The sequence below is a fragment of the Schistocerca americana genome, chromosome 1 (assembly GCF_021461395.2).
Source record: "Schistocerca americana isolate TAMUIC-IGC-003095 chromosome 1, iqSchAmer2.1, whole genome shotgun sequence".
NCBI lineage: Eukaryota > Metazoa > Arthropoda > Insecta > Orthoptera > Acrididae > Schistocerca > Schistocerca americana.
Genome location: NC_060119.1, coordinates 290,640,730 through 290,655,553, shown reverse-complemented (window position 1 = coordinate 290,655,553; position 14,824 = coordinate 290,640,730). Strand labels below are relative to the sequence as shown.

At 43.7% G+C, this 14,824-nt stretch overlaps 1 protein-coding gene across 2 annotated transcripts in view; it reads left to right on the top strand.

The window, feature by feature from the left end:
- Positions 1-14,824, top strand: part of LOC124594988 (carboxypeptidase M) — a 298,860-nt gene that overhangs the window by 124,885 nt on the left and 159,151 nt on the right. The window lies entirely within an intron of this gene.

Genomic DNA, 14,824 nt, shown 5'->3' with positions numbered 1-14,824 from the left:
TGTCCGCCCCCGGTAGCTAAGTGATGTCTCGGTCCGGCACACAGTTGTAACTACGCTAGGGGCCCGGGTTCGATTCCCGGCAGGGGACTAGGTGTTGTGTGTCCTTCATCATCATTTTCGGTCAGAGGGCTGCGTGCTCTCTGTAATAAAAAAACTGAGTTAAGGATTCAACGATCAGCTTGAACGGATGTCTTGTGACGTCTGCCCAGACCTAATGCAACAAACTATAACGAACAAAATGAAAAAAAAGTGGTCAGCGCGACAGAATGTCAATCCTAAGAGCTCGGGTTCGATTCCTGGCTGGGTCGGAGATTTTCTCCGTTCAGGGACTGGGTGCTGTGTTGTCCCAATCATCATCATTTCCCATCGACGCGAAAGTCACCGAAGTGTCGTCAAATCGAATGACTTGCACCCGGCGAACGGTCTATCCGACGGGAGGCCTAGTCACACGACTTTTTTTTTTTAATTCTTTCTTTCTCGCATATCCTTCTGCAGTCTTCTCCCGTCACCAACCCCTTCCAACACTCTCTCGTTACTCACTCGTTCCCTCCAACTTCTTTCTGTCCAGTCTCACCACATCCACACTTCAAATGTTACTAGCCTTTTTTGCTTTCTCCTCTCGTCTCAGCGTCCATGTTTGTGTCCACAGAGTGCAACACCACAGACAACACACTTGGCTAGTGTTTTCCTCAGACTTTTATCCACTTTGCCTCATAATAATCCCCTGTTTCTATAGAATGCCTCCTTCACTGTACTAATCCGAGTATTCACTTCATGATGGCATCTCAAATATTCATTAATAGTGCTTCCAAGTTATTTAAATGCTCTTACTTGGATGATAAATTTTTTTCTTAGTATTTGCCAGTCCCTTTTTTACCGAACACCATACTCTCGGTTTTTGCTGTATTGTTTCTCATCCCATATTCCACAAAAGCTTCAATCAAATCTTTCAGCATTTTGTTTACAGTTCTTTCGTTTTCTGTCAGTAATACTATGTCATCAGCAAATCTAATACTTTATATTCTCTTTGCACCATTACATAGTCCTCTTTCTCCTTCTAAGTATTTGGCGGTAATTTCTTCTAAGTTAAGTGGACCAGTACAATAGAGAGGCACAACCTTATCTAACACCCCTTCCAATGCTTATTCCTACAGACATTTCATTTCCAATCCATACCCTTACTTTTGTTAATATACACTCCTGGAAATTGAAATAAGAACACCGTGAATTCATTGTCCCAGGAAGGGGAAACTTTATTGGGGCTCTGAGCACTATGGGACTTAACTTCTGTGGTCATCAGTCCCCTAGAACTTAGAACTACTTAAACCTAACTAACCTAAGGACATCACACACATCCATGCCCGAGGCAGGATTCGAACCTGCGACCGTAGCAGTCGCGCGGTTCCGGACTGAGCGCCTTAACCGCGAGACCACCGCGGCCGGCAGGGAAACTTTATTGACACATTCCTAGGGTCAGATACATCACATGATCACACTGACAGAACCACAGGCACATAGACACAGGCAACAGAGCATGCACAATGTCGGCACTAGTACAGTGTATATCCACCTTTCGCAGCAATGCAGGCTGCTATTCTCCCATGGAGACGATCGTAGAGATGCTGGATGTAGTCCTGTGGAACGGCTTGCCATGCCATTTCCACCTGGCGCCTCAGCGTTCGTGCTGGACGTGCAGACCGCGTGAGACGACGCTTCATCCAGTCCCAAACATGCTCAATGGGGGACAGATCCGGAGATCTTGCTGGCCAGGGTAGTTGTCTTACACCTTCTAGAGCACGTTGGGTGGCACGGGACACATGCGGACGTGCATTGTCCTGTTGGAACAGCAAGTTCCCTTGCCGGTCTAGGAATGGTAGAACGATGGGTTCGATGACGGTTTGGATGTACCGTGCACTATTCAGTGTCCCCTCGACGATCACCAGTGGTGTACGGCCAGTGTAGGAGATCGCTCCCCACACCATGATGCCGGGTGTTGGCCCTGTGTGCCTCGGTCGTATGCAGTCCTGATTGTGGCGCTCACCTGCACGGCGCCAAACACGCATACGAGCATCATTGGCACCAAGGCAGAAGCGACTCTCATCGCTGAAGACGACACGTCTCCATTCGTCCCTCCATTCACGCCTGTCGCGACACCACTGGAGGCGGGCTGTACGATGTTGGGGCGTGAGCGGAAGACGGCCTAACGGTGTGCGGGACCGTAGCCCAGCTTCATGGAGACGGTTGCGAATGGTCCTCGCCGATACCCCAGGAGCAACAGTGTCCCTAATTTGCTGGGAAGTGGCGGTGCGGTCCCCTACGGCACTGCGTAGGATCCTACGGTCTTGGCGTGCATCCGTGCGTCGCTGCGGTCCGGTCCCAGGTCGACGGGCACGTGCACCTTCCGCCGACCACTGGCGACAACATCGATGTACTGTGGAGACCTCACGCCCCACGTGTTGAGCAATTCGGCGGTACGTCCACCCGGCCTCCCGCATGCCCACTATACGCCCTCGCTCAAAGTCCGTCAACTGCACATACGGTTCACGTCCACGCTGTCGCGGCATGCTACCAGTGTTAAAGACTGCGATGGAGCTCCGTATGCCACGGCAAACTGGCTGACACTGACGGCGGCGGTGCACAAATGCTGCGCAGCTAGCGCCATTCGACGGCCAACCCCGCGGTTCCTGGTGTGTCCGCTGTGCAGTGCGTGTGATCATTGCTTGTACAGCCCTCTCGCAGTGTCCGGAGCAAGTATGGTGGGTCTGACACACCGGTGTCAATATGTTCTTTTTTCCATTTCCAGGAGTGTAGATCCTGCACCAATCACACCTGTTTCCAATGTACTCCCTTCTTCTTCCATATACCCATCGGCCTGTTCCATCGTACACTGTCAAAAGCTTTTTTCACTTGTAACTTCATCTAATAGCAATGGAGCAACGAATGAGAAAATTTCCCTGTTCCCTAGCAACTGAACTGCGGCAGGGAGAGAAAAATGGTTTTAATGAACTCTGAAGGTACTGAAAAAGAGCAGATGGAGTAGAACAGAAGGGCCTGCAGTTTCAGATAATCGAAAAATCTAGTTTTTAATACCAGAACGGATAACGTACCAGTAACACCACCCCCAATCCATCTCCAGATTATTTGAAGACTCGAACTCCCATTTATAAAACAATTTCAAACGTCTGATTATTTTACAGTTGAGTTACTCTGGATGATTATAGTCCGGGAAAATACAGTAGCAGTACTTTTCGCTGTGAGTGATACTGCCCTAAGACGTATACATAGTTTCTCTGATACTCAAGCTGTTGTGTTAAATGTTTACCATAAGATTATATGTCATTATGAGTAGATTATTACAGCATTTTAAAGTCGGTCGATAATTGTATGAAGTGCTGAAAATCTAATTTTTGTTTCCCCTCGAAGGAGTTCGACAGGCAACCTGCAGCTGCGATCGGGTGAGCTCTTTAGCTGTTTGCTGATGTCGACGGTTGTTATGTTTAGGGTAATGAACGGATACTTCGAGAGAAAGCAAAATACTAGTAAAGCTTTCATTATCACTTCGAAAAAATGTAATTACATAAATATTTTTTATTTGCATGCAGGTGTACGTCTGCAGTCCTGGAATCCACACATCACAGTAACGTAGCACGCCTTTGAGGATCCTTGTCAGAGCGGTGTAGCCTGTCCATAAAGTACGATATCGTGCGTTAATTCGTCTTGACAGCAGGCAGAAGTGCTGCAGCTGTGTCAGGTCAATACAGTTGACTTCTTTGCTCTTCTGGATTGGCATGACACGTCTGCAGCACTCTCGCTGTTGCCGAAAGCGAATTAGCGTACGATATTCCACCTACCCCTCGTAGAGGGAAAAATGTCTATCATCATTTGAGTTAAATACAGTTATTGGAAGAAAACCGTACCACCATTAGTGCCTTCTAAACTTAAAGAGTAGTGATAAAGTTTTAGTTACCACATCGAAAACTAACGTTAGGTCATAGTTTTTTGTTTATTCGCAGTTACGTAACAGCTAAAACCGATTAAATACTATTTTAAATGACGGAGATGAGTCTATACCACGACTCATCGAATCCATTTACCTGGGAATCTCTGTATTTGTGTACATAGGGCTTTTGAATGTTTTCGCAACATGAATACTATGTTAAATACAATCAAATACTCGCATCCTCTGGATGTATACCTTTTTAGATACAGTAGTACATACTCTGCATTAGATGCTTTAAAGATGTTGTACGCTTGCAAACTGACGAACCGCGTGGCATTTTATCCGATCGATATTACATCTGCTAAGTACAACAAACTTCTATACCATCGGTCGTCAAACTGCGGCCCGGATTAAGTGTGCATGCGGCCCGCGGTTCTCAGTCGTATTTTATAATAATAGACACCCAGTAACTAATAACCGAATAGAAAAATGTCAGCCAACATTAAGAGCTAGTTAAGAGCACTCAGTAGCAAAGCCCAGTTTAAAGCAACGAACCGCTATTTCCCCGTTCTGTGTATAACTCACGATATACTGATACAAACTGTAACAGACGTCGGTACGATCATGTTCTGCAAGTATGTTGGCATTCCGGTCAGCGGACAACCATGCCAATAATTACATCAGGGCACGTATCAAACAGGGTAACGTTGGCCGGGTAGTCCCACATCGCAATCGCTGTGTATACAAACGTTAGAGTATGGCACAGAGAAGACACCGTCCAGACTCTCTCCGATGGGAGGCAATAGGAAGAATGGAAAAAGGACACTCGCAAACTGATGTGGCTCTATAGCTTAATGTGAGTCTGTTCCCAAAAAATAATGAAACGAAGAAAAGTTTACCGCTTCGTACACTTCCGTTGTTCAGGTAGTAATATTCCAGGAATGATGTTTAATTTTATTGCTACTTTGCTATAAACCCTATTCGTAACATATTCCTCAGACAGTATCCACATAGTCCACTGAATACAACTGCAAAATTATGAATGCAACTGCTAAATTATAAAGTTGTACGGCGCATAGTTCACGAAATATGACGTCATAAACATTGAGATGTTTGAAAAACGAGCTTTTCTTAAAACTCCACGGAAATTTCCCGGACTATAATCATCCAGAGTAACTCAACTGTAAAATAATCAGACGTTTGAAACTGTTTTATAAATGGGAGTTCGAGTCTTCAAATAATCTGGAGATGGATTGTGGGTGGTGTTACTGGTACGTTATCCGTTCTGGTATTAACAACTAGATTTTTCGATTATCTGAAACTGCAGGCCCTTCTGTTATACTCCATCTGCTCTTTTTCAGTACCTTCAGAGTTCATTAAAACCATTTTTCTCTCCCTGCTGTGTATACAAACGTTAGAGTATGGCACAGAGAAGACACCGTCCAGACTCTCTCCGATGGGAGGCAATAGGAAGAATGGAAAAAGGACACTCGCAAACTGATGTGGCTCTATAGCTTAATGTGAGTCTGTTCCCAAAAAATAATGAAACGAAGAAAAGTTTACCGCTTCGTACACTTCCGTTGTTCAGGCAGTAATATTCCAGGAATGATGTTTAATTTTATTGCTACTTTGCTATAAACCCTATTCGCAACATATTCCTCAGACAGTATCCACATAGTCCACTGAATATAACTGCAAAATTATGAATGCAACTGCTAAATTATAAAGTTGTACGGTGCATAGTTCACGATTATCTGAAACTGCAGGCCCTTCTGTTATACTCCATCTGCTCTTTTTCAGTACCTTCAGAGTTCATTAAAACCATTTTTCTCTCCCTGCCGCAGTGCAGTTGCTAGGGAACAACAGAGACACAAGCTCCATCCCGAAGACCAGAGAAAGGCTGACAACGTGTAACATCAGACAGAGAGGACCGTTCTTTGACAGAAAGGGCACGACAGTACCGCCTTAGTACTGAAAGGCAACTGGCATCTGATCGCAACATCCACTGGACGTGTTGTATCGAGGCGAATGGTGTACAGAAGGCTTCGGTAGAGTGGCCTTTATTATCGAAGACCTGCTGTGTGTACCTCTGACGTGTCTTCACAGAAGGAAACGTCTAGAGTGGAGCCCTCAATATGCGACCTGGACGGTGGAACAGTGGGCCAATGTTCTTTTCACAGATGAGTCCCGATTTCGTCTAGAGAGTGACTGCCGAGGATTCACATCTGAAGGAAAACTATTTCGGGACCCACACATTGTGGAAATAGACTGGTATCGAGGAGGATACGTAATGATGCGGGCAGGGATTATCTTTACAGCTAGAACACCTCTTCGTAAAACTGTACGGGTTAGTCGTCAATGTTTAACTGCTGTCAGGTGTTGTGCCGAGATCATGTGTCCTCATGTGCTGTTGTCATGACGTGCTGTTGGCCCAGACTTCGTACTGCTGGATGATAGTGCTCGACCACATAGAGCACGCGTGGTTGACGTTTTCTTGAAAACAGAAGATGCTGCACGCATGGCGAGGCCCCTGCTCGCTCTGCCAATTTGAATCCCGGCATAGAGCATGTCTGGGGTGTACTAGGGAGACTGTTTCCATCACGTCCTCGTTCACCAACCATTCTTTAAGATTTGCGAGCAATTCTGCAGGAAGAACAGGCGTTACTGCCTCAACATGCGATTGATGACATCCTTCACAGTATGCCCCGTCGTTGTCAAGCCTGTGATGCTGCCATAGGTGGACACAACCCACAATGCACTTTAACGAGTTCTCAGAATTTGCGTACAAATCCTTTAAGTTGGAGAAAAACGAAGAAGTTTGTGTCTACCGTTATGCATATTGTAGTTGCTTACATTCTGCATTCTTTACATTGTTTCTGCTTTACTATCACATGTTTATACTGTTCTGTGGCCAAATGACCGCAGCCTTGCAAAATTTCCGATTGTTCCTGTAATTTTGGACACCAGTGTATTTATAGAGACACTAATATCTGAAGGTATGCTTAACTTTAATTGACATTAATGAATTCTGACATTAGCTAAGTACAGTTGGTTACTTGGTTCTGGGGCAGAGGGGTAAGTAGCGCGGTCACTGTAGCGTCAGAGGATGTGGCAGGGGGAACGTTTCGTTGTTTGTCTTCCAGTACTGACAGCTCACGGGCATGTGCGCCTCGTACCGATCGGCTGCTATAGTGTAAATTTCAAATGGAAGAAACATAAATTCATCAGTGCACATTGTAGAGAAGGTCATATTCTAATGCGGGACATATTTGTACCAAGGAACATAAAATCGAATTAAGGCTGTTGTAAATCAGTGTAATCAGTGGAATAAAAATGACATTAAAACATTTAGTAAATATTTGTGATCCTGTCTCACATTTAAATGTGTTATATAGTATCAGTACAATTAGTGCTACTAATCAGTTAATAACCATATCACTCAGGCAACACAACTCTTCGTCAGACAATTAGGCTCACAATTTTGGGGTCGCTGAGAATGGCAACGATTTGAAAACGAGAACAGTTCCGCAATGCGCCCACTTTTAATGATCAGTTCTTGGGCCTAGGAACCGGCGGCCAACTTTTATTACCCTTACAATAAGATCACTACGTACTAATTTATATAAGTTACCATTTAATAATAAGATCTGTAAGCATGCGGCCCGAGGAGCCGCCCAAAAATGTCAGTATTGACCCTTGAGTAAAAACGTTTCACGGCATCTGTTCTACACGGAGGGAAAAGCGATATGTTGTTGCATCATTTGATAATGTGATCACTGCGGCCTTTGATATTCTACTGTTGCAGTGCAGACACAGTAAAAATGATGCAGTATGTACACAAATCGCCCTTGTTAAATGTGAATGTTGTTCCATTTTCCAGTGTTAGAACCACTTCACTGAAGTTACTCATAATACACCCAGACACACTCAAACTAGAGTATTCTCACGCAAAACTGTAGCCACAGCACAAACCTGACAGCTCAGCTACTCAGCATTAAACGAAGATACTTGTCGTGCTTGTGGTTACAGTGTTACCAAACTGCACTTCCCTAACTTCCATTTTCTACCGAAATTCTGTACAGGTCGAAATTTTTACTGTTAGTATGCAAGGAGTCACACTGTGGCGTCTGAGTGTGCAGTTTTGGATTCATGCTATGTATTTCAAAAATGTGAAACAAATTTGACACACATTTGTGCCCATATATAAACCTGCAGCTCTGCAGTGTCATCTGAATCCTGAGCAAGTTTATAATTCTGCGTGGATATGAAGAATGCAAAAAATCATGGACAACTTTCAACTTTTTAGTGCGAAAATTGAGCAAATGCTTTTCAAATTTATAATATGGTATGTACTGCGCCTAATTTCTTCATGGAGGCTCAGATTCCTTTTTTTCTGAATTTAGTCTGTGGCAAGAGTCTTGGTTCAAATGAAAAACCGAGGAGTTTTAAAAGTAATATTTATTTCAATTACAAACAATAATCCAAAAACAAATGAGCTTACGTTCGCACAACATTCTTTCAAAGTTCGGTACTAGATCACGCCTTACTCCTGCTATCGGGCCACATCTTGATCGACCTCCAATCCTACCTCCACATCTTGATCTACCTTGCATGAAGTGTTCCAAATCAACTAAAGGAAGCAATTCGTTTTTGAACATATTTATATGACGTCCTTTCTCATCCACATCGCCATCCCGAGAGTAGTAGGGGTATCTTACTCCTTCAGCATTTTTAAGCAAATGTATGTACCAGATCAGGATGAAAGTGCTCCATGCGTTTCTGAGGAAAGCCTTTTATGCCACCCCTTTTCACCCCCACAGTCAGTCATAGGGGTGAAACAGAGAGCTTACTGTCGCAGTATTTTTGTCCAGATAGAAATTACTGCGTGCCCTTGTTCAGTAGGAATTGCTTCAGGCATTACAGAGCTATGCTGTTATGTTATTGCCTTTGCACCTTCCCCTTGTCCTCTTCCCTAGACGTGAAATCTCATCGAAACTTTCACCAGTGATTCAGGCGTTTCTGATACCTGTCGTCGGTGTTATGGTCTTCAGTCCGAAAATTGGTTTATCTATGGATTCTATACTAGTATCGGTAGTTATCGTATATCTTTACTGGTCACGGCTTCTCACCCTCACACCCAACTCTAAAGGTGATAGGGATATAGCGCATCCGTAGTATTTTTATACAAATATACAAATAATATAAACGGTGATATACAGGGTGTTACAAAAACGTACGGCCAAACTTTCAGGAACATTCCTCATACACAAATAAAGAAAAGATGTTTTGTGGACATGTGTCCGGAAACGCTTAATTTCCATGTTAGAGCTCATTTTAGTTTCGTCAGTATGTACTGTAATTCCTCGATTCACCGCCAGTTGGCCCAATTGTAGGAAGGTAATTTTGACTTCGGTGCTTGTATTGACATGCGATTCATTGCTCTACAGTACTAGCATCAAGCACATCAGTACGTAGCATCAACAGGTTAGTGTTCATCACGAACGTGGTTTTGCAGTCAATGCAATGTTTACAAATGCGGAGTTGGCAGATGCCCATTTGATGTATGGATTAGCAAGGGGCAATAGCCGTGGCGCGGTACGTTTGTATCGAGACAGATTTCCAGAACGAAGGTGTCCTGACAGGAAGACTTTCGAAGCAATTGATCGGCGTCTTACGGAGCACGGAACATTCCAGCCTATGACTCGCGAGTGGGGAAGACCTAGAACGACGAGAACACCTGCAATGGACGAGGCAATTCTTCGTGCAGTTGACGATAACCCTAATGTCAGCGTCAGAGAAGTTGCTGCTGTACAAGGTAACGTTGACCACGTCACTGTATGGAGAGTGCTACGGGAGAACCAGTTGTTTCCGTACCATGTACAGCGTGTGCAGGCACTATCAGCAGCTGATTGGCCTCCACGGGTACACTTCTGCGAATGGTTCATCCAACAATGTGTCAATCCTCATTTCAGTGAAAATGTTCTCTTTACGGATGAGGCTTCATTCCAACGTGATCAAATTGTAAATTTTTACAATCAATATGTGTGGGCTGACGAGAATCCGCACGCAATTGTGCAATCACGTCATCAACACAGATTTTCTGTGAACGTTTGGGCAGGCATTGTTGGTGATGTCTTGATTGGGCCCCATGTTCTTCCACCTACGCTCAATGGAGCACGTTATTATGATTTCATACGGGATACTCTACCTGTGCTGCTAGAACATGTGCCTTCACAAGTACGACACAACATGTGGTTCATGCACGATGGAGCTCCTGCACATTTCAGTCGAAGTGTTCGTACGCTTCTGAACAACAGATTCGGTGACCGATGGATTGGTAGAGGCGGACCAATTCCATGGCCTCCACGCTCTCCTGACCTCAACCCTCTTGACTTTCATTTATGGGGGCATTTGAAAGCTCTTGTCTACACAACCCCGGTACCAAATGTAGAGACTCTTCGTGCTCGTATTGTGGACGGCTGTGATACAATACGCCATTCTCTAGGGCTGCATCAGCGCATCAGGGATTCCATGCGACGGAGGGCGGATGCATGTATCCTCGCTAACGGAGGACATTTTGAACATTTCCTGTAACAAAGTGTTTGAAGTCACGCTGGTACGTTCTGTTGCTGTGTGTTTCCATTCCATGATTAATGTGATTTGAAGAGAAGTAATAAAATGAGCTCTAACATGGAAAGTAAGCGTTTCTGGACACATGTCACGTCACATATTTTCTTTCTTTGTGTGTGAGGAATGTTTCCTGAAAGTTTGGCCGTACCTTTTTGTAACACCCTGTATGTATGTACAATATTTGGCTAAAATTCCTCCAGACGTTCTTAAGTTATGCTTCTATGTCACACACTTTTCATCTCAATCATCATCCATACGGTATCTAGGTGCTTCTTCGCCCCCCAATGCTCCTTTTTGGATATTAAATCATAGGTGTTCCAACTTTGGTTGTAACTGATTAAATGGTTTACATGGAGATGTGGACTGTGCACACATACATCCAATGACTTTTTATAAATGTATAGATACTAACGAACCTGGCAATGCTCCTCAATTGCTAAATACGTGTCGGAATTGAAAGTATGTCCTAATCTTCTCTTTGTCCATCTCCTCTTTCTGCCCTCTCTCTCCGTCCGTCACCTCCACACCCCTCTGTCCACCTTCTCCTCCCCCTCTTCCTCTCCTAACCTCCCCTCCCCCATCTCTCTGTTCATCTCCTCCTCCTCCTCCACTACGTCCATTTTCTCTCCTCCACCTCTCTCACCACCATCTCTTCCTCTTCCAGTTTATCTCTGTTGTTGAACCTTGTTTATTGGTATTTCAAACGAAACCTTGTTTGGGAATTGAAGCCGCTTAAAATGAATGGATAAATCAACTGGAATCATTGCTATTTTTCTCGTGTATAGCGAAAAATACTGGGTATTTTAGAGGGTTTCAGGAGAGAAACACAGTTTTGTGGATGGAAACCTGTGTCCGAAACCGTCACCTACCGTGGCAAGAGAGCTATCTCTCCTCCGCCTCTCTCACCACCACCTCTTCCTCTTCCAATTTATCTCTGTTCTTGAGCCTTGTTTATTGGCATTTCAAACGAAACCTTGTTTGTGAATTGAAGTTGCTTAAAATGAATGGATAAATCAACTGGAATCATTGCTATACAAGATGTCAGAGAGACCTTTCCAGCTACTATATCTGTGAGGACAGTAGCTTCACTGACAGTATTTCGCGTTGTTCTAATTTGTGAATGGGTAGGATTATAAAGTTTCGGACAGCTCATACTCCACAGTAACAATCTAATCATTTGCGAATACAATTGTTTGTTTAAAATTATATATAACTATAGAGAATACATGCGGTAGAAACCACTTGTCTAAGGTTTTAAACTCCTTGATATCATAGTTAAAACTGACTGTGAGAAAGAAAACGAAATTACTCATTTTCACAACACAACATATTTTTCTCACGGCGTGTTTTAATTTTTAAAAAAACGTGTACATTTGTGTCTAAAACATGTATAGCCTATGTCCGTCCAAATATTTATTAGAGAATGATGTAAAAATATGAAGCAAAAGGTAAAGAACTTTTCAGTATTTTTTCCCAATTATACAGGGTGATACAAAACGATACTGACAAACTTCGAGAGTTTTAAAGGGTGTCATGAGGAACAAATTGAGGATAGTAACCCGTGTCCAGAAACGTCATACAACGACGCTACAGAGCGTCGAAGCACATCCGCCGGTGCTTGCAACTCGGCCATCCCTTCGATAGCAAACGTGACTTTGTATGCCGACGGAACGTCTCGCAACGTTGTTTGTTAGTGATCGCGACTGACTGCCACGATCGACAGATGGAGCTTACTACTGCATAGACAGGCCTTGTCTCCTATGAATGCGATGCTCTCTTGCCACGGTAGGTGACGGTTTCGGACACAGATTTCCATTCACAGTTTATTTCTCTCCTGAAACCCTCTAAAATACCCAGTATTTTGCGCTATACACGAGAAAAATAAATTAAGAATGGAAACCTGCGTCCAAAGCACACCGAGGCAACAGCGCATTGCACTCATAGGAGACTCACTGAGTACCAAACAACACTGCGAGAAGTTCCGACTACGGTCCGCCAGCATACAGAGTCACGTTTGCTGCCGGAGGAGTGACCTGGCGGCAAGCGCAACTGTCTATGACTTCGAAGCTCTATAGCATCGTTGGATGGCGTTTCCCAAGCTCCGTTTCCTCCTGATGACACCCTCTACGACTCTTCCAAGTTTGTCAGTAAAAACATGAATATATGAATGCTTTTATGTGGAATGTGTGTTAATAAAATATGCAGCACATGTCTGTCGGAACACTTATTAGGGCATCATGTATTAAATAGGCCAAGAATTGTCTCGAGAGTTTTGGTTACGACGTTAAGCGACGTCTCTTCTTTATACAGTAATACAGCTTATATATATTTTGCAACGTATATGTTAAAAAAGATATAGAATACGTCCGTCTGAACGCACCGTGTAAAAATTTGAAGTAAATCAGTCAATACCTTTTCGAGATGTTTGCCACCAACCTTCCCTACTTACATATTTTTTATATATTTACATATCACATACATTAAAAATATGTAGCCTATGATCGTCCTAGCGTTTATTGCGGTACTGTGTTAAAATTTGAAGTAAAACTGTCAAGAACTTTTCGAGATTTTTGGTACTAACATTAAGTAACGACTTATCTTTATACAGGGCCAAATATCTCACGAAATAAGCATCAAACGAAAAAACTACAAAGAACAAAACTCGTCAAGCAAGAAGGGGAAACCAGTTGGCGCTATGGTTGGCCCGCTAGATGACGCTGTCATAGGTCAAACGGATATCAACTGCGTTTTTTAAAATAGGAACACCCATTTTTATTACATATTCGTGTAGTACGTAAAGAAATATGAATGTTTTAGTTGGACCACTTCTTTCGCTTTGTGATAGATGGCGCTGTAATAGTCACAAACATATGGCTCACAATTATAGACGCACAGTTGGTAACAGGTAGGTTTTTTAAATTAAAAAACAGAACGTAGGTACGTTTGAACATTTTATTTCGGCTGTTCAAATGTGATACATGTACCTTTGTGAAGTCATCATTTCTGAGAACGCATGCTGTTACAGCGTGATTTCGTGTGCATACCACATTAATGCAATAAATGCTCAAAATGATGTCCGTCAATCTCAATGCATTTGGAAATACGTGTAACGACATTCCTCTCAACAGCGAGTAGTTCGCTTTCCGTAATGTTCGCACATGCATTGACAATGCACTGACGCATGTTGTCAGGCGTTGTCAGTGGATGACGATAGCAAATGTCCTTCAACTTTCCCCACAGGAAGAAATCCGGAGACGTCAGATCCGGTGAACGTGTGGGCCATGGTATGGTGCTTCGACGACCAGTCCACCTGTCATGAAATTGCTATTCAATACCGCTTCAACCGCACGCGAGCTATGTGCCGGACATCCATTATGTTGGAAGTACATCGCCATTCTGTCATGCAGTGACACATCTTGCAGTAACATCGTGGATTTTCCGTTGCCCATTAGTGCATATTATGCCGGCTTACGTTACCGCTGTTGGTGAATGACGCTTCGTCGCTAAATAGAACCCGTGGAAAAAGTCTGTCATCGTCCCATAATTTCTCTTCTGCCCAGTGGCAGAACTCTACACGACGTTCAAACTCGTCGCCATTCAATTCCTGGTGCATAGAAATATGGTACGGGTGCAATCGATGTTGATGTAGCATTCTCAACACCGACGTTTTTGAGATTCCTGATTCTCGCGCAATTTGTCTGCTACTGACGTGCGGATTAGCCGCAACAGCAGCTAAAACACCTACATGGGCATCGTCATTTGTTGCAGGTCGTAGTTGACGTTTCACATGTGGCTCAACACTTCTTGTTTCCTTAAGTAACGTAACTATTCGGCAAACGGTCCGGACACTTGGATGATGTCGTCCAGGATACCGAGCAGCATACATAGCACACGCCCGTTAGGCATTTTCATCACAATAGCCATACATCAACACGATATCTACCTTTTCCGTAATTGGTAAACGGTCCATTTTGACACGGGTAATGTATCACGAAGCAAATACCGTTCGCACTGGCGGAATGTTACGTGATACCACGTACATATACGTTTGTGACTATTACAGCGCCATCTGTCGCAAAGAGTAAAAAGTGGTTCAACTAAAACATTCATATTTCTTTACGTACTACACGAATATGTAATTAAAAATGGGGGTTCCTGTTTAAAAAAAACGCAGTTGATATCCGTTTGACCTATGGCAGCCCCATCTCGCGGGCCAACCATAGCGCCATCTGGTTTCCCCCTTAAGCCAGATGA